The sequence below is a fragment of the Leptinotarsa decemlineata genome, unplaced genomic scaffold (genome assembly GCF_025532065.1).
Source record: "Leptinotarsa decemlineata unplaced genomic scaffold, Ldec_3_MD MMD2_tig00000882_RagTag_RagTag, whole genome shotgun sequence".
NCBI classification, from domain to species: Eukaryota; Metazoa; Arthropoda; class Insecta; order Coleoptera; family Chrysomelidae; genus Leptinotarsa; species Leptinotarsa decemlineata.
In genome coordinates this window covers 12,801,055-12,819,921 of record NW_027412556.1, presented here as the reverse complement: position 1 = coordinate 12,819,921, position 18,867 = coordinate 12,801,055, and the positions used below count along the sequence as shown (strand labels likewise).

General features: G+C 34.6%; 1 protein-coding gene across 2 annotated transcripts in view; it reads left to right on the top strand.

Moving 5' to 3' along the window:
* The window catches only part of usp (retinoid X receptor ultraspiracle), a 91,196-nt gene that overhangs the window by 42,754 nt on the left and 29,575 nt on the right, over positions 1-18,867 (top strand). The window lies entirely within an intron of this gene.

The following is an 18,867-nucleotide window of genomic DNA, read 5'->3' as shown; positions in this document are numbered from 1 at the left end:
TGTGCAGAAGCTGAAATCCCATCCGTCCACCCCATTACTTACTTCCAAGTGTCCAAGTGATCCTCAACTTGAAATCTGATCTCTTACGGTCGGAAGCCAGCATCTAGTGCTTTCACTTCCTTATATCTTGATTGTTTGTGAAACCTGACTCTACTATGTGTGTAGTGTGCGCATGGTGGTGCCCTGTATCTAGCTGGAGACAAGTGTTGTGTCGCGGACTAATTTGTGTTTTTTAGAACCGGATTGTGCATGTGTGGGAGGTTGCCTCTAGATCTGCTTTGTCGGCCTCATGTGATTGTCCCTCTAGCAAAATCTGGGGTCGTTCCTGTCCAGTGCGTCGTGAAGCTCTGGGTTGGGGTGTGTACGGATACGTTCGAATATGTTTTCGGCGTGTTTTCCCATTGGTGCATCCACGTACTGGGTGCTAAAATCCAGATCCCGGTAGATGAATCGGTTGGGTATGTATCTGAAGCATTCACGGCCGCCTGCAAGCAGGTGTTCATAAACGTTTGGATGATTCTGCGCACTGACCCCAAACAATAGAGACATAAGAGATAACGGGGAGTAGGATGGTCTTGATTAGAAGCAGTTTCACTTGGAGATTCATATCACTCCTGCGTCTGATGTTGAGGTAGAGGCTTTCGCCAGCCCTAATCTCTGTTGGATATGGGATCTGAATGTTAGTTTTTGTTGAGGGTGACTCCAGGTATCTTGCTTCGTTTGTCCACGGAATCTCCTATCCGTTGAAGACGACGTGTCCTGGATGTACCTTCCTCCAGGTCAATAGTATCGCCTGACTCCTGTAAGCATTCACGGATGCATTGCTGGACTCGACTGCCTTTGAAGAAGAAGCTCGAGTAAGTAGAGTTGATGACACCTCCCCGTATGAAGATGCCATCTATGGGATTTACAGTAGACTTGATCCACAAATATCGAAACGAGATTCATCCTCTGTCTTCTACTGCAGCTTTCAGTGTAAGGCTACAAACTGAAACCAGATGTTACATATCAGTATGATATTGGAGACAGGGCAGTATCCTAGGGGAATTTAATGTGACCTATCCAAGGCTTTGCCTCTGTTGATCATAACACTCTTTTATACAAGCTCGCGTGTAGTCAGGGGTTAGCTTTAGAGTGGTTCAAAACATACCTAAACAACAGAGAACTATTTCACGAACAATAAAATTGAAGATACAGACCCATAGATCGTATCTTCAGTTTTATTGTTCTATTTTGGGACTAACACTTTTTGTCATATAATATGTTAATGATTTCATCTATAATTGGTAATTCGTTCAGACAGTTTCTTACTATGTAAGGTTGATGCAACAAACAATTTTGGGACTAACACTTATTCTCATTGATGTTAATGATATCATTTATAACTGGTTATTCCATTTATTCCATTTATAACTGTAAGGATGATACAAACGTAATAGTACATGTAAATGAAATTGAAAACAAACCAATATTGAATACCCTTATTCTAAATTGAGTAGCGACATTTATGCAATTTCAATTGAATATATTTTTTTTGAATGTTTTTTTTTACATACAAACATTAATATCAAAAACAATCAATAATGTGGAAATAAAATAAAATAATGGATATTGGATAGTTGTATAAGTTTTTTTTATGGCTCACTGAAGTATACTCACGCTAGGCAAATATAGCCTGCTAAATCAGCATGGCATTTGTACAATTGTATATCTTATGTAATTGTAGTCAAATGGTAAGTGAAGCTTTCTTACATTTTTTTATGAATATAGAAAGAGGATAAGAGAGAGAATTTAAAATTAAATAATATTATTGAAATTAGGGTTCAAATGAGATTGGATAATTTGAATCATTTCGATTGGGGTATAACCCCAATAGGGTATTATAGGGTATTATTGTTAAATTTCGGTAGTGTATGTGAAGTGATTATACACTGTGCCCGTAAAGTATGAAACAAATTCATTTTTAGCTAAACAGGTCATTTTAAGAAATAATCCTGAAACACGTCGATTTTTTATGTTAATTTACCATATTTTAAAATAATCTAATATACAGGGTGAATTACGTTCGAGTAATGACGTCTCCGTCATTTTTTTTTTTTTTAATGGAACACCCCATTTTGTCTCAATTTTCGGATTACTCTAACTGAGCTGATTCCAAAAATGTATCACATGTTGATTCCAATTGGTACAGGGTGGACAAAAATACAGTAGTTGTGTGTGTGCTAATAAAGTAACGTGTAACATTCTTTATTAGGTAAATTAACAATATTATCAAAAATACTTATTGTCTAGCGGACAGAATATGCTGGAATACATGACTTTATATTAAATGTTCGAACTGTAGCCCTTGCTGTAACCCAAACGGTGTACAAATTCTTGTTGAACCTTGTGTATGTTTTCTTGCGTAATATTGTTTATTTCTGTTCGAATTTTCACTTGTACATCTTCAATATTTGCTGGTTTCGTTTTATAAATAACATTCTTCAGATGGCCCCACAGAAAATAATCCAAAGGATTTAAATCTGGTGACCTCGCTGGCCATTCAGTGGGTCCACGTCTACCAATCCACCTGTTCGGAAAAATTTCATCTACGTACCTTCTAACATCTACAGCATAATGTGGAGGTGCACCATCCTGTTGAAACCATAAACTTTCATCAAAACCTCCAGGATTACGTCTGCTGGGAAATAAATTACGTAAAGTAGGTAGGAGATACACCCTTAAAAACTCAAGGTACTTTGCCCCGTTTAAATTACCTTTGATAAAGTAGGGTCCAATGATTTGATTTCGTACAATTCCAGCCCATACATTTACCTTTTGAGGGTTTTGTGTATGATGCTCACGCATCCAGTGGGGGTTTTCTTTTGCCCAGTATCTACAATTCTGACGGTTAACCTCACCATTTAACGTGAAAGTGGACTCATCAGAAAAAATAATATTTTGTATCAAGAGAGGGTCTCGGGGACATTTATCCATCTTTTCTTCGCAAAATTGGAGTCGTCTATCGGGATCATCTTCGTTTAATTCTTGCACAAGTTTGATTTTATAAGGATGCCATTTTTCAAGCTTCAATAGTTTGTGTACCGTTGTTTTGCCAACACCGATTTCGCGACTAACTTTACGAACAGAAGTGTGCGCATCTTCTTCAAAACTCAGTAAAACATCTAACGCTGTATCAGCATTTGCAGGGGGACGACCTGATTTGCGTACATTTGCAACCGTACCAGTTTCTCGAAATTTCGTTTCCAGCTTACTGACTGTTGAACGCGTTATAGGTATTTGTGGATATTTATCATTAAACAAATTGCCCACTTCCATCTGAGTTCGCGATCTGTCTCCATACCCAATCATCATAAGTATTTCAATTCTTTGTTTTACACTTAACTCCATTTCTACTTCCAATTAAATCTAAGCAATCATTCGAATATTCACGAATACCAAAAATATTTTAGTACTAAACTGTAACTGAACATCAATAAATTACTAAACAAATAATGATATTTCACAAAAAACTAGACGACTATGTTTTTTATAAATGTAGATAAGAAATAATTTCTTTCATATTCTGTCTGCTAGACCACAAGTACCAAACATGTTTGGAAACAGCTCATTTTTATTACTCTAAACATGTAGCAAACTACGGGGTGTTACATTTAAACCAATTGCCGCTAGACAATAAGTATTTTTGATAATATTGTTAATTTACCTAATAAAGAATGTTACGCGTTAGGTACTTTATTAGCACACACACAACTACTGTATTTTTGTCCACCCTGTACCAATTGGAATCAACATGTGATACATTTTTGGAATCAGCTCAGCTAGAGTAATCCGAAAATTGAGACAAAATGGGGGTGTTCCATTTAATCAAAATGACGGTGACGTCATTACTCGAACGTAATTCACCCTGTATATTAGATTATTATTTTAAAATACGGTAAATTAACATCAAAAATCGACGTGTTTCTTAAAATGACCTGTTTAGCTAAAAATGAATTTGTTCCATACTTTACGGACACAGTGTATATACACATCATATACAAGTGTAAAGTAGGACATTTTTCTGGGTATGTACATATTTTTTCGCCTTTTTTATAGTTTGGAGGATGTTATATCTTTTATATTTTTAGGTAAGATGTGGAATATTTTTGGACCATAAAAGAAAAAAGAATTCTGAGTGACCGTTTTATTAAAGAATTCAATTTTTACGTCCTGGTTCATTTTTGATGGAGTATCTCTTGAATATTTCTGAGCGAAATCTGCTCGTTTATGGCCTATTGCTAATTAGGCAATGATAAATTTATAGTGAATGAATATTTAACATGTTGTTTTCTTGATATAACTCTCTTGTTGAAAAGAGTTTATTTTTTTAAGATAATTTTTAACAGAATGATTTGAGCGGTTTGTAATGGGCTAATAGCATTTTTGAATGTTGCATCCCAAGCGTGAATACACTATTTTATTATAGATTCGACAAGAGAGGTATAGATTATTTATTATAAGATGTTTTTTGCTAGTATGTCACGTAGTTCATAATAAGTATGCATTAATACTCTGAGCCTTTTTGTTACGAAGTTAATATGTTCCGTTCATTTTAGGTGCTGATCTAAAGTGAATCCGAGGTATTTTATAGATGTGGTTTGTTCTATGGTCTGACAGTCGCAAGTGCGGTATATGCACTTTTATTTTGTAGTTTTTGGGTTGATCACGAAGGGTGGCGCAAAAGGTCAGATACTTTGTCTCTTTACATTCAGTGATAGTTTAGTACTATTTAACCACATGTATATTTTTTGTAAATGTATTTCTACTGTCTCTCTTATTTCATGCCAAGATGTGCAACATATTGAAAATTTGTTTATTAATACAAAAAAAATGAATTATTCTGACGAACATTCGCTAATGGCAAGAATTCAGGCTATAAAATTATAATTATGAATGCGAAAAGGACCAGTATATACCGGTATTAAAATAACCAATAATCTTATCTAATAACCAATGCCGAATCGAAAATTTAAAATATTTCTCAGGATTGTTACGCAATCATGTTTTTCAAATTATCTGAAAATGAAACTTGTTTTCAATATTGCACTTTGTTCGAATCCTTCCAAACGTCATTAAACTCAACTCGCTCCAAAAGTGAAAGTTCTAATATAATGTGTGGTCTGTCAGAGCCTAAAACACAAAGCATTCGTGATATAACACTAGAAAGCACAGTTTCTTCCTACCTTGAGATTTTACCAGTGGTTCTAGAATAAACCACGAATCGCAAATGTTTTTTTTGGCTTAACTGTCTTTGAATGAAGCGTGAGTAAATAGAGGACATGACATCTCCCCTTACGCCTACACTAACTCCTTTGAGCCCAACCATGTAGTTACGAATCGTGGTTCAGTCTAACACCACTGATGAGACCTATGGTAGATAAAAACAACAATGCCTGGTGTTAAATCACGAAGAAGTTGTGTTTTAGCTTTGGTGCAGTGATGAATATTACTGGAGTTCAGTCTCAACACCAAACCGTTATTTTTAACACCTCGACACGTGTTTCAATCACCAAGTGATCCTCTTCAAGAGGATGATTAAGAGGTTTGGTGTTGGGAATAAACTCCAGTAATATTCATCGAATTTATTGATAATGTCTTAACCAAATATGAACAATTCATAGGTATAATAGAGAGACAAGATACCTTTTATCACTTGAAAATATGAGCCTAGTTACCGCTTGCAAAAGTGTTACGGGTTCAATTATACTGATACCTCCTAGTTGACTTATAACTTTAATAAAGCTCTCGAAAACCGAAACATTATAAAATGTATTAAATAAACCAGGATGGATAACTTGAAGCCACTCGGTGATCTTGCACAGCAGAAAGATATCTGAAATAAATTCATATTTTTAGATGTTCAATCAGCACAAGAAGTACTTTACCTACTGTGAATGCTTTTCTCATTCAAGTTACCAGTGTAGTTCATTGTGAATTCAATAACTTTCCATTTTCATATAAGTTAGTTTGTTATTGTTTGGATAGAGGTTATCTGCTAAATATTCAAAATTTGACAGAAAGGACGTCATTCATTTTCAGTATTCTCAACTTTGATAAACTGCCACTAATATCCCTAGTTTGACGTCCAGAATCTATCTATGTTTCTATTTATTTTTATTGTGGGCTTATCAAAGTGGAACATGTGGTTCTGATTTGTAGTTGGCAGTTGTGGTAGTTGTAAAACCATCAGACAGCTTCATCGCTGCTTATTAGATAGAGCTTGCTTAATGTCCTCTGCTAGTTAACGTATAGACTTCCTCCGATCCTGGTAAACTGGATGGACTTTCTATAGAAAGCCATTGTTGAGAATTCAAAGGAAACGGCAACGACCAAAGGAATATATATATATACAAGTAGGATCTACTTAATTTATTAATTTTGCCTTATTGCACAACTTTTACATCTTTTAACATCTAAGTAACATTTCATATTACCAAGAATACTCAGAGAACTCGTAAGAGCAAGTATCTTTTATAGTTAGCACCTAGAACATTGTATATATTAGTTATCAATTAATCTTAGGCAACCTTGATTATTTTAAATTAAAACTAAATACTTACCAAGACGTCTGTGAACCAATAGTTATATATACTAACGGGGAAACCATTCGTGAATAATATTAATCTTGTATTATTTGAAACATCTATTTATTTTATTTATTTATATATGAATATATATATATATATATATATATATATATATATATATATATATATATATATATATACACATCGGAAAAGTCTAGGGATATTTTTCAAACTGCAGTTTGAGGAGTGCCTAGTTTTTTTTTAGTTAGTTTTATTACGCCTCGATAATTTTATTTCTCATCTTATTATTGTAGGCTTAACAAACGGGTTACAGGGGTTGTCAAATTTTACAGGTGGTTGTCAAATTTTTGCCGGGACATCTGACTCAACCAGAGTAAAGAATTATAATTGAAAAACGCTGCATCGAAATGATAAATAGTTTTTCGTCCCGCATTCTGATCCGTTCGAATTTAAAACATCATCGACCTTCGTCCTGTAATCATTTTCAGTAAATGTTAATTTGAATTATTGTGATGTGCCTGCAGCCCAGTATTAATAGACAGTTTGCTGTAAAACGCGTTGTTGGAAAACCTTGAATACTCGTAGAAGTCGTCTGCAGGTCAAATCGGAATAAAAATAAACAAAAACAACGTTGGATAGGACAAATTTAATGGAGTCATATATTTACCTGGCTATTATTATTCATTGAATGCTACCGCAAATAACGTACATTGTGTTGTGTTAGTCATGGTGTGGAGGCGAGTCGATTTTGAATGTAAAAAATATCGATTTTATATTGTGATAGAAATCTGTAAACATGCCAAGTTTTTTCGGCAATAACTGGCAATCATTTATGACAATAACATTCACTTTCATCATTAGGTAAACTGTTCTGGGCGTACAGAGATTGATGATTTTCGAAGAAATGGTCGAAGAGGTATATACACTGGTCACTAACGCCGGTATTCCCCAGGAATCCATATTGTCTCCAACCCTCTTTTTATTGTATATCAACGACTTATTGGAAAAAACCAAGGATCCAATATATTGCTCGAAACCAAACTTGAGATGTAGATTCTTATATACATTGAAAGATACTCTCCTTGTTTCAATATTCAAATGCATCCGAATCTTATTCACTGGTATCTCTTTTTCGCATTGTTCAACATCGCTATTGGACCTTTGTTCGAAGGTGATTGACAATGTTTCACGATGAATTTTATTAGTTCGGACTTCCATTGTCTGATATTATATAAAAAGATTTGAAATCTCTGAAAGAACTAAACAAAAAGAAGAATTAAAAAATTAAAGAAGAAGAATAAAAAACAACCATTACAAGGAAAAACATCGTCTTTTGTAAAGAATTCAAGGCATTTTGTCGAACTACTAGGGACCTTTATACTAACGTTTCGGTAGAAGAAGCACTCCAAATCATACAGAGGAAGCTATCCGAAGACGGGGACCAGAAAGATAGAACGAATTTATCTATAGAAGTAATTATGGAATTGCTAGGATGCTGTGTACGAAACTGTTATTTCCAACTGAAGGACGAATTCTTTACACAAGATGAGGGACTGCCACTGGGATCGCCACTTTCAGCAGTCATAGCCAACATATATATGAAGTGGTTTGAAACTCTGGCCATTGAAGAAGCCCACAAGAAACCTCGGGTCTAGTTGAGATATGTTGACGACACCTTCATAATATGAAACCATGGGAATACTGAACTAGACGCCTTCCTGAAATACATCAACAGCGTGAGACTTTCCATTAATTTCACAATGGGGAAGGAAATCCACAACGAATTGCCATTCTTAGACGTTTTGGTGAAGAGGACCGACACTAAGTGGGAAACATATGTATGCCGAAAACCCACTCACACGGGACAGTATCTGAACCACGAATCCAACCACCATCAATCAACTAAAAGAGGAATCATCAAAACTCTATTAGACCGTGCTTTAGGACTTTGTAATACGAAGGAAGGTCTCGAGAAGGAACTAAACATCATCAAAAATGATCTTCAACGAAATGGCTACTCCAAAGCGATGGTGCTTGCACTTCCCTACATCAGAGGATTATCGGAAAAGATACGAAGAATTGGATCCAAGTACAACATCAGAACCTGTTTCAGTTCCGGAAATACTATCCGTAGTAGCCTCACGAAAACCAGGCCACCAAATGAGAACTGCGGTTCCAAGAATTGCATTTACCGGTTACCCTGTGAGTGCGTAAAATCCTATATCGCTGAAACTAAGAGGCCATTGAATGTTCGCATTGCCGAGCACATTAAACACACACAGCGAGGAGGGGAAACCAGCAAATCAGGAATAGCAGAGCATGTTTAGAACCATCAACGTAACACCGAATGGGGCCAAGCTGAGATCATACACAAAGAGGAACATTGGTTTAGGAGGAAGTTCAAAGAAGCCGCATACATGTTATCCAACAATGTATTCAGCCAAGCTAGCGTAGAGATACACAACATATGTAAACCATAATCAAGCGAGAAATGGTCAACTCCCGCCAAACGGTCATCTCCCCCAGAGTTAAGTGAAAGTACTCAAATGACCTATAAATAGTCAGCTCACGGAGGAATCAGTCCAGTCATCACCCGAAGACGATTGTGGATACTAACAATCGAAACGTCGTGAAGTAACTTGGCTTGGAATCCCTCAACTTTTTAATTTCATTTCATTGTTTGTACAATTTGTTCCATTTTTACTTGTATTTTATTTCACTATTATTTCATTTCAGGTTTTTTGCTTGATATAATTGTAAGAAATTATAACTTCGCCAATATCGAATTTCAATACTCGAATCGCGATCAGTTCCTGAACAGAACACGACGGCAATAACCATCCCCGCATTCCCCGATTTCTATTCGTCACCGTAACATGACTTCAATTTTAATTTTATGACGCTTCTGCCAATTATAAAACTCGGTTAGTAAAAATTATCCAATACGAACCGCCAAGTCTACAGTCCACGTGGACTAGTCCGCTGCCGGTTCATTTCTATGTATTGTTTTTTTTGCCTTTAAGAGTGCACAGTATCGTATACTTTGACTATACAAATCCGACAACCGAGCCTGCTTTTTTGTAGAAGTAGTAGTAGTAAGCAAATTTATTTTAAACATTATTCACAGTTTACATATAGTTTTTTTACATTTATCCCATATACACATATATCCATATATCCATATATATATATATATATATATATATATATATATATATATATATATATATATATATATATATATATATATATATCCCAAAATTCATAAACCTACTTTATCTTTAAGGCCCATCATTGCCTCTATAAACAATCCTACAGAATCTTTGGCATCTTTTTTGACGGATATTTTGACAAAGGCTTATGATTATGACAATCCATATTACATTAAAGACTCTTTTGAAGTCTCTTCAAAATTCAATAGAATTCAACTTCCAGAAAATTATGTGTTAGCCAGTTTGGATGTGGTTTCACTGTTCAGTAATGTTTACCTTGATATTTGCCTTAGAGCCATTCATAATAATTGGAATCGTATCAGTAATTTTTGTAATATTCATGAAGATGACTTCATGCATCTTCTGACCTTCCTGTTCAATAATACATATATAAACAAAATTTTGGTACACCAATGGGAGCCAAAATAAGCCCTATTCTAGCTAACTATGTAATGGATGACCTGTTAGACAATGTCCTAAATGTCCTTCCTTACCATGTTTTTTTCTTAAAAAAATATGTCGATGACATAATTCTCGCCCTTCCCTATACAGGAGTCACAGAAATCGTTGAAATCTTTAATAGTTATGACTCCTATATAAAATTTACCATCGAAAATGAAGACGATGAACAAAGTGTTCCATTTCTAGACACTAGACTCATTCGTACTTCCACTAATACCGTACTTATTGACTGGTACAGAAAACCAATAAGTTCAGGTAGATACATGAACTATTGGTCACTACATAAACAATCAACAAAAGTCAACTTGGTCAAACAGATGAAACAACGTGTTATCAGAATTTCGGACTCATCCTTTCACTTAAAAAATTTCAAAATCCTTTTAAACCTCTTTGTACAAAATTCATATCCAAAAACCTTATTAAACAAGATATTGTTTAACACGTCCCCAAATGAAATAGATCATAACGTTCGTCCTTCAATCTCTTCAAGTCAGGACAATGATATCAATAATAATAATAATGAAATTCAGATAAATAATTATCTTTTTACTTCCTTACCATATACCAGTGAAATTACACCCAAAACTCACACGAATTTTCAAAAATATTGATAACATAAAAATTGCACACAAACCTATTTTAACAATTAATTCCCTTTTTTCAAACTTAAAAGATAAAATCCCAAAAAAATTTCAATCTCAAGTGGTTTATAGTATCCCTTGTACAAGTTGCAGTGCTGAATACATTGGTCAGACTGCCAGATTATTAAAAGACAGAATTTCTGCACACAAAAGTGACTGTAGACTTCATCTAGAAAGGTGTGCCCTTAGTGAACATGTTTACAATAATGGACATGTAATGGACTTTAACTCAGTAAAAATTTTGACCAAAGAGAGGAATGTTTCTAAAAGATTATTCCTTGAAATGACTTACATTTCGCAATCACAAAATTGTCTGAATATAAAAACAGACTTACAACATTTAAGTGAAATATATTCCTATTTACTTTTTATAGACAAAAATTGGAATTCCTTCAAAGACAACTCATTTGACATTACTCAAATTCATTTATCAACTTATTAACAAAAATTATACAACAAAACTCTTTCTTCTGGAGGCAACTGTAACTCTTTGATTAATTGCACCAGCGGCAAATGCCAAGTCTACTTCTTCTTCAAAATTTAATAAATTGACAAGTGATGTGTTTCTAACCTAAGATCACCACGTTCTTTCTCAAATTTAAAAAAAACATTTTATGAATATTCCTCATTTAACTTTTATATTTGTAGCTTTCACTTACTTCATATGTCTTGTAATTTTACAGTTGTTATGTGTTTTTATCATGATCACAACTTTCATATTTTAATTTTAACTCAACTCAATTGCGACCAATCTCACTGACATTGTAAGTATCCGTCTGTTAACTTAGTTCTGTATTAATTCAAAATCTATCATCTTAGCTCCCTGATGATGACAATAACCATTGTCGAAATATTGGAAATATAATGTTATAAGAGTACACTTGCGCTTCGCTGCTATCCCAAATAACTCCAAGGAATTGTTTATATATATATATATATATATATATATATATATATATATATATATATATATATATATATATATATATATATATATATATATATATATATATATATATATATATATATATATATATATATATATATATATATGTTTATAGTCCATATATTTGAAAGAGAGACTTAGTTTGAGAAAGAGTTTTTGAGCGATTATATAGTGTGATTGAAGTACAGTATTCAGTTGTGATTTTGAATTATTGAATGTTTTGGAATTCATTCAAATTCATTTTCACGGTACCACTCATTTATTTATCAAAACCCCTTGCTAAGACGCCATATTTGTATAAGGTGGACATTCCTATGTTCTGTTAATATTGTAAATAAGTTATTTTCTTGGCCTGTGGCGTTTATTTTTAAGCATCTCGCTTCTAGTTAGGAAGTCAAAACGCCTGCCCGAAAATCTGCTTTATTTTTATAATTCATCTTGTACTATGTGGGTCACATTTCGAAATATGGATCGCTAAGACAACTGTTTACTCTTCAGAAACATGATATATTTTATTTCTCGTAGCTTGTCAGCAATGACAAGCTCCTGACTTTTGTTTGTTGCCGCTAAATCAATTTGACATCTCCAACATTCCGATGTTCATAGTTTTGTTTTCGTGTTGTGATGTTTTTAACTCGGCTTGAGCAACATTTCTTGAAAAACGTCGAAACGGCGTTCCTTTTTACATGAATCTTAAGTTTTACAGATCCAAGGTATATTATACCTGCGACATCTGTCGTTGTCGTCTAAACATGAATGATGAACAACGTGACAGTGGTTGAAATGAGATAAAACTAATGATTCACTTAGCATTTTCTTGAAATCTATATCCAAATATTTTTGGGGGTATATGAATTTCAGGGATGAATAAGCAATTTTAAGTTTGTAGGAAACATGTTCATGAAATATAAGTTTATGACCTGAAATTAACCTCAAATTTTTTTAATACGGCCTAAATTGTATCTCAGGGTTTCTCATTTGCAAGCTGTAGTTTTTTACTTCCTCCCTGATGCTATCACTTCCAAAGATAATAGCTACCGATTTGTTTGGATTGATTTTCAACATATGATCAGTGGACACTTTTAAAATCGTATTTAGAACAAAATTTATATCGGTTACTGCTTGACCTACATCTTAAGATTTAAAAGATGAATATATTTGAGACTCATCTGCATAAAGGTGATATTTACAAGACTTCAACTTCTTGATAAATGTGGTAGTAGAGGGTATAGAAAAGTGGGCCTAAAACGCTGCCATGAGGTACTTCTGTTTTACCTCCTCTCCATATGGAATAAATATTATGAATCAGAACTTTTTGTAATCTATCATCTAGATAAAATAATATCAACATTACTGATGCATTACGAAACCCCAAAAATTTAATATAGTACGGAGTATTTTATGATTGATGGTGTCAAATGCTTTAGAATATTCCAATAAAATTAAAATGGGGCCTTCATTTTTATCTGTCTATACTATAGCATTCGTTATGCCATCTAAAATCTCTAATAATGCTGTTGCACAACTGTAACATTTTCTAAAACCAGACTGTCGATGTGGCAAAATATTGTAACGATTAATAAAATAGCGCATTTTATTTTAAATAACTTCTTCTATGATCTTGGAACATGTTGGAAATACTTATTGACCTTAAATTATTAAAATTTTGTGATTGATCATTTTTTGGTAAGGGTATAATTTTTGCACATTTCCATGCATCAGGAAAATAACTTTGGTTTATGCATTCGTTTATTAAATGAGTTAGTACAGGCAATTGCCTGGTGGCCGAATGCTTTATAGAAAACGGCCCAGGCGAAGCTTTCTGGCTTACAGAGACAGGTTTGTATGGCCATCAGTGGTGCCATCAGTACCACACCGTCAGCGGCCATGGAGATCCTTCTAGATCTACCTCCTCTCCACATTTTTCTGGAGGTTAAATGAACTGTATATAAACTTTTGCAAATTGCCAATTGAATAAATCAATTCAATGCAGAGTGCAAAAGACTGTTGCTTGACACTGGAAATGACCTCTGACTTTATGCCTTATCAACTATCAACTAAGAACTGCCTTATAAAGTACTATTCCCGAGTAGAGAAGACTGGATCCTTCGGGAGAAGGAAATATTGAGAGCAGATAGTTGTTGGTTCACAGATGGATCAAAAACACCTTCCGGTTCTGGTGCAGGTGTTTTCAGTCGCAGACCCAGGACAGAGATATCAACCTCTCTAGCAACCTATGCGACTGTATTTCAAGCGGAAATTTACGCTATTAAATTGTGTGCGGAGATATTGGAAGAATCCAACTTCATACACAAGTCAATAAAAATATTCTCTGACAGTCAAGCTCTTGGCTCCCACCGAGTGACGTCTAAATTGGTGGCAAATTGCCAAAAACGACTCTCCTCGATAGGAAGACTTAACAGATTGTCTCTTGTCTGGATTCCTGGCCTTACTGTCCTGGAAGGCAATGAGACTTCTGACTCCCTTTCAAAGGAGGGTTCGGCAAGGAGCTTTATAGGACCAGAACCTGTCATTGGCATCGCTTTAGGCTTTGTCAAACAAACATTGAACACCTGGATGGCAAGAAGGTTTATGGACTTATGGCAGAATCTTCCAGGATTGACTCACTCCAAGGCGTTTATTCACCCTTCGAAGCTTGATACCAAACAGTTGTTGGACTACAGTAGGGATGAACTACGATGTCTAACAGGTCATTTGAATCTTCATATGCAGAGACTCGGACTGTTGGAAAACAGTGCGTGTCGCCTCTGTTTGGAAAATGATGCAACAACAGAGCACATACTTTGTGCCTGCCCCGCTGAGGACCGAATCAGGTTTTCAGAGTTTGGCAGAGCTGTACTTTTACAATCTGACCTGAAAGACCACTCACCATACAAACTAATCGGCTTCGTTAAGAAGCTGGGTTTAATTGGTGGAGTTTGAATAGGTTTGAGCCATAATAAACCATTGCGGGTTGCGGTGGAGGGTCGAATAGACAATAGATCTACTCACATTGGACCTAACCTAACCTAGTACAGTTATAATGAAAGGACAACAAATTTTTACAACAGTTATGTTGGTTTAATCTACCCCATATCCTCATTATTTTATGCTATCCATGAAGCTGAAGATTTAATTTTCAGTAGTGGATAAAAAAATTAGTTGAACACATATACCTACCTTTTTTTCTACTCGTGTCATAAAGGCGCAGCAAGTCTTCACCCGGTAAGACATCTGTTTGAGACATAGTAGAAAAAGAATCGCTAATAGCTTCTACATTTTTCAAATTTTCAATGAGTTCTTTATTTTTACTTTTCGCAACTTTCAATTTCTTAAGTTCCTACATCTACCCTTACTATCAGTTGTAGTTGTCCTTTTCTCGTAGTCCTTTTTTCGTATTGTATGTGCTACTGTAATTGCTCAATTGTTTATAGTAATCCCTATGACGTGCTAGTTTTGACTTTTTAAATCGAATTAATGCTTCGTCTCTCAATTTCTGCACCAGTCTTGTGTTTTCAGTTATACAAAGACATCAGTTATCAAAGAGATGGGTTTTTTGTGAATGACCATCAAGAGTTTTTGTAATGAAATCATTCATGAGATTTACTTTAACATCTATATCTGCAGTTTCATATAGTAGACACCAAGGTCGGTTTATTAAATCAGCACTGTCAATATCGATATGTCTAATGTTATAAGTTATTTTTGGTTTTGTATATTGGGTTCAGTTTCAAAGAAAAATTCAGCCTCTGTCCATGCATGATCTGAGATATCATTGTGTACAACATCAATTTCATGATCTTCATCAATATTTGTCTGGCAGAGAAGACGATGTACCCGTATTTATTGTCGATTCCGAAACAACCTGCCTGAAGGTAAATATTTCTAATACCGTCTGAAACTTTTGAAACCTAGCATATTAATATTGAAGTCACCTAAACATAATATATACCCATAACTATAAACTTATTTCTATCCGCGTTCAAATTCATCGAAATACATTTCACCTCGAAATAATTTCTTATTTGACTCGAAATAATTTCTTATTTGAAAGTATTTCTCTGAAAAATCCTACCCCTCCGCCTCTGGATAACCTATATTTGCGTAAAAATAAATAAGGAGCAGAACTTCGTTAATGCTGTCAATGTCTGCATGCATTCACGTTTATGTTACGTTATGAAATTCATTAAATTTTGATGATAAGGATCTGACATTCATATGACATATATCCAACATGAACCAAAAGAATGTTTATTAAGTAATTTTTAAAGAGAAGAAAAAGAAAAAAGAAAGAGAAGTTAGAGAAAAATGAGGCAAAAATACAAAATAAAGTTTAAAGAAATAGTGAGAGATAGCTACCGAAAAGAATTCGGTAGATTTCCAATGAAGCTCTGCTAAGTCATTGTGGATCTTAATTAGAGAATACAATAATGAATATAACTAAAACTCGAAGTTTACCGTTTTAGCTATAAATGCAATGGTATAATTTTTATAACTATACCGAAAGATGCATCGGGAAACTTGTCACAGTTCTAGCGTGTGAGGAAAGTATTTTCGTTAGATTTAGTCTAGGCCAGAGATTTCTATTGTACCTGTCAATAAGAATTCCTCTTCAATACCTAGTTAGTTCTCTATAAATACAGTGCATTTATTTAATGTCCCCCCCCCTTTTATTTTTTGAACGGGTCAACTCAAAAAATTGAAATTTGGGATAATAAAATTAATACATGAATACTTTATTTTAAGTGAAATTGACAGATGAAACTTTCAAGATGGCGACTGGGCGCCATTTGAGAAAAAAGAATTAAATGGAAAGGAGGGCCTTGTGACATATTTTTTTGAAGGTCTTGACAAATGCTTTACAATCCTAAAATATAATGTCAATATCTTCAACTACTACAAAATGGCGTAACTTTTAATAATTGTCTGAATACATTGACATTTAACTACATAATATGAGATAATAAGCTTGAGGTCAGTTCAGAAGATGCTCGAAATGGTTGCCTTGAACTTCTTGACATATGAACAGACTATCCGATATTTCACGCCGAACAAAATATTTATTGTTCTCTGCCGTATATCCAATATTGAAGCAGGTTCAGTTTCGTACAACTTTTGCTTCAAATAGCCCCATAAAATAGTCAAAAGGTGTCATATCTGGTGAGCGGGCTGGCCATTCTGTAGGACCTCGACGGCCAATCCAACGACCGGGAAAAGTGGTATCCAAATAGTTTCTTACTTGTCTGGAGTAATGTGGTGATTCTCCATCTTGTTGGAATACAATATCCATATCGAGTTCATTAGATTCGCTTCGACGATTTCAGTGATGAGAGGGTTAACAGTAGTTTCCAGTATAATACAGTTTCCTTGTTGAATTTTAATCAATAAAAAGAGGTCCTACAATATGGCTTCCCAATATTCCTGTCCAAACGTTAATTTTTTCTGGATATCGGGTATGTGTTTCCGGAAAAAGTGAGGGTTGGTGTCACTCCAATAACGGCAATTTTGTCTGTGAACATTGCCGTTTAAAAAAAAAGTACATTCGTCACTAAAACAAATATTATGGAGATAGGTAGGATGCCTTGCAATGGTTTCCGTCATGATTTCGCAGAATTCTGTTCTTCGATCAGGGTCGTCTTCAGTTAATTGGTGTACCATTTTAATTTTGTATGGATGATACCTATTCCTCTTCAAAAGTCTCCACACAGTAGAAGGAGACACCTCATAAACATTCGTGACGGAATAACTAGACTGTTCAGTATTTACTACCATCTCACCAATTATTTGCACTTGCTGTTCTTCCGGAATGAACGGATGGCCTGGGGGCTTTTTGTTATGTACACTACCGGTAGTTGTAAATTTGGATACAAGTTCCCTCGAATATTTTCTACAGATAGGACGATTCGGAAAATGTTCATTGAAAATCCTTTCGGTCTCGTGAAAGTTATGCGTCGCTCCATAAATAATAATCGCTTCAATTGTTTCTTCCAGTGGACGAGAATTGACCATTTTAGAGATTGTTGACGTGGTACCGTTCTACTAGTAAAACCGAAAACTAAATGAGAATATTCTAACTGAACAATGATGTTCTTTGTCGTACTGACATTCTTTGTCGTTTTTATAAACAAAAAATAACTTAACAAACCTTATCGGGTTGTTGGAATTGTCATATGGCAGATAAAAAGGAATGTTTCTAGGAATATCGATATTTATGTGTTTGTCTTCAGGAAATTATTAAATGTTCCGCCATTTTGTGGTAGGTGAAGATATTGACTTCATATTCTAGGGTTGTGAAGTATTCGTCAGGAGCTTCAAAATGATGTGTCACAAGACCCCCCTTTCCGTCGCCATCTTGAAAGTTTTATCTGTCAATTTCACTTTAAAATAAAGTATTCATGCATTAATTTCATTATCCCAAATTTCAATTTTTCGAATTGACCCGTTCAAAAAATGAAGGGGGGGCATTAAAGAAATGCACTGTATAAATTCGAGATAGCGAAGTTTTTACTAAACGACAAAACCGATCCTTATATTTTTTTATTAGTCATGAAAGGGAAGTTACTTATCACGATTAACAAATAAACAATCCTTGTTTTCACGTTCACTGATATTTTTTCTTTGGCCGAGTTCACGGACTTATTTGACCTTCAAATATTATCGATTATCTTCAATCTAGTTATTTTTTGTGGAAGTTGTTTGTGAAGTCTCGCGCTTTTGCAATTATAATGACAATATTGAAATACTGGTATCTTGCTATTTCCTGAGCTATTTCCAACTCATTATGTTCTGTATATAAAATTTTGTGCCCCTATCACAAATTTTTAAACAGATGGAACGGCGTATCACAAAAAGTACTGATACTTTTTGTTTCGGGTTTTTGAACCGTCGTTTGTTGGAAGGGTTTCCCGACATTTCGTCGGCGCGAATAGCTGGCATTTTCAGAGACCCGTGTTGTCATTCCAAGATTGGAGTTACATCTCCTCATGTATTATTACAAAAAAAAAGTAAGGGCATCA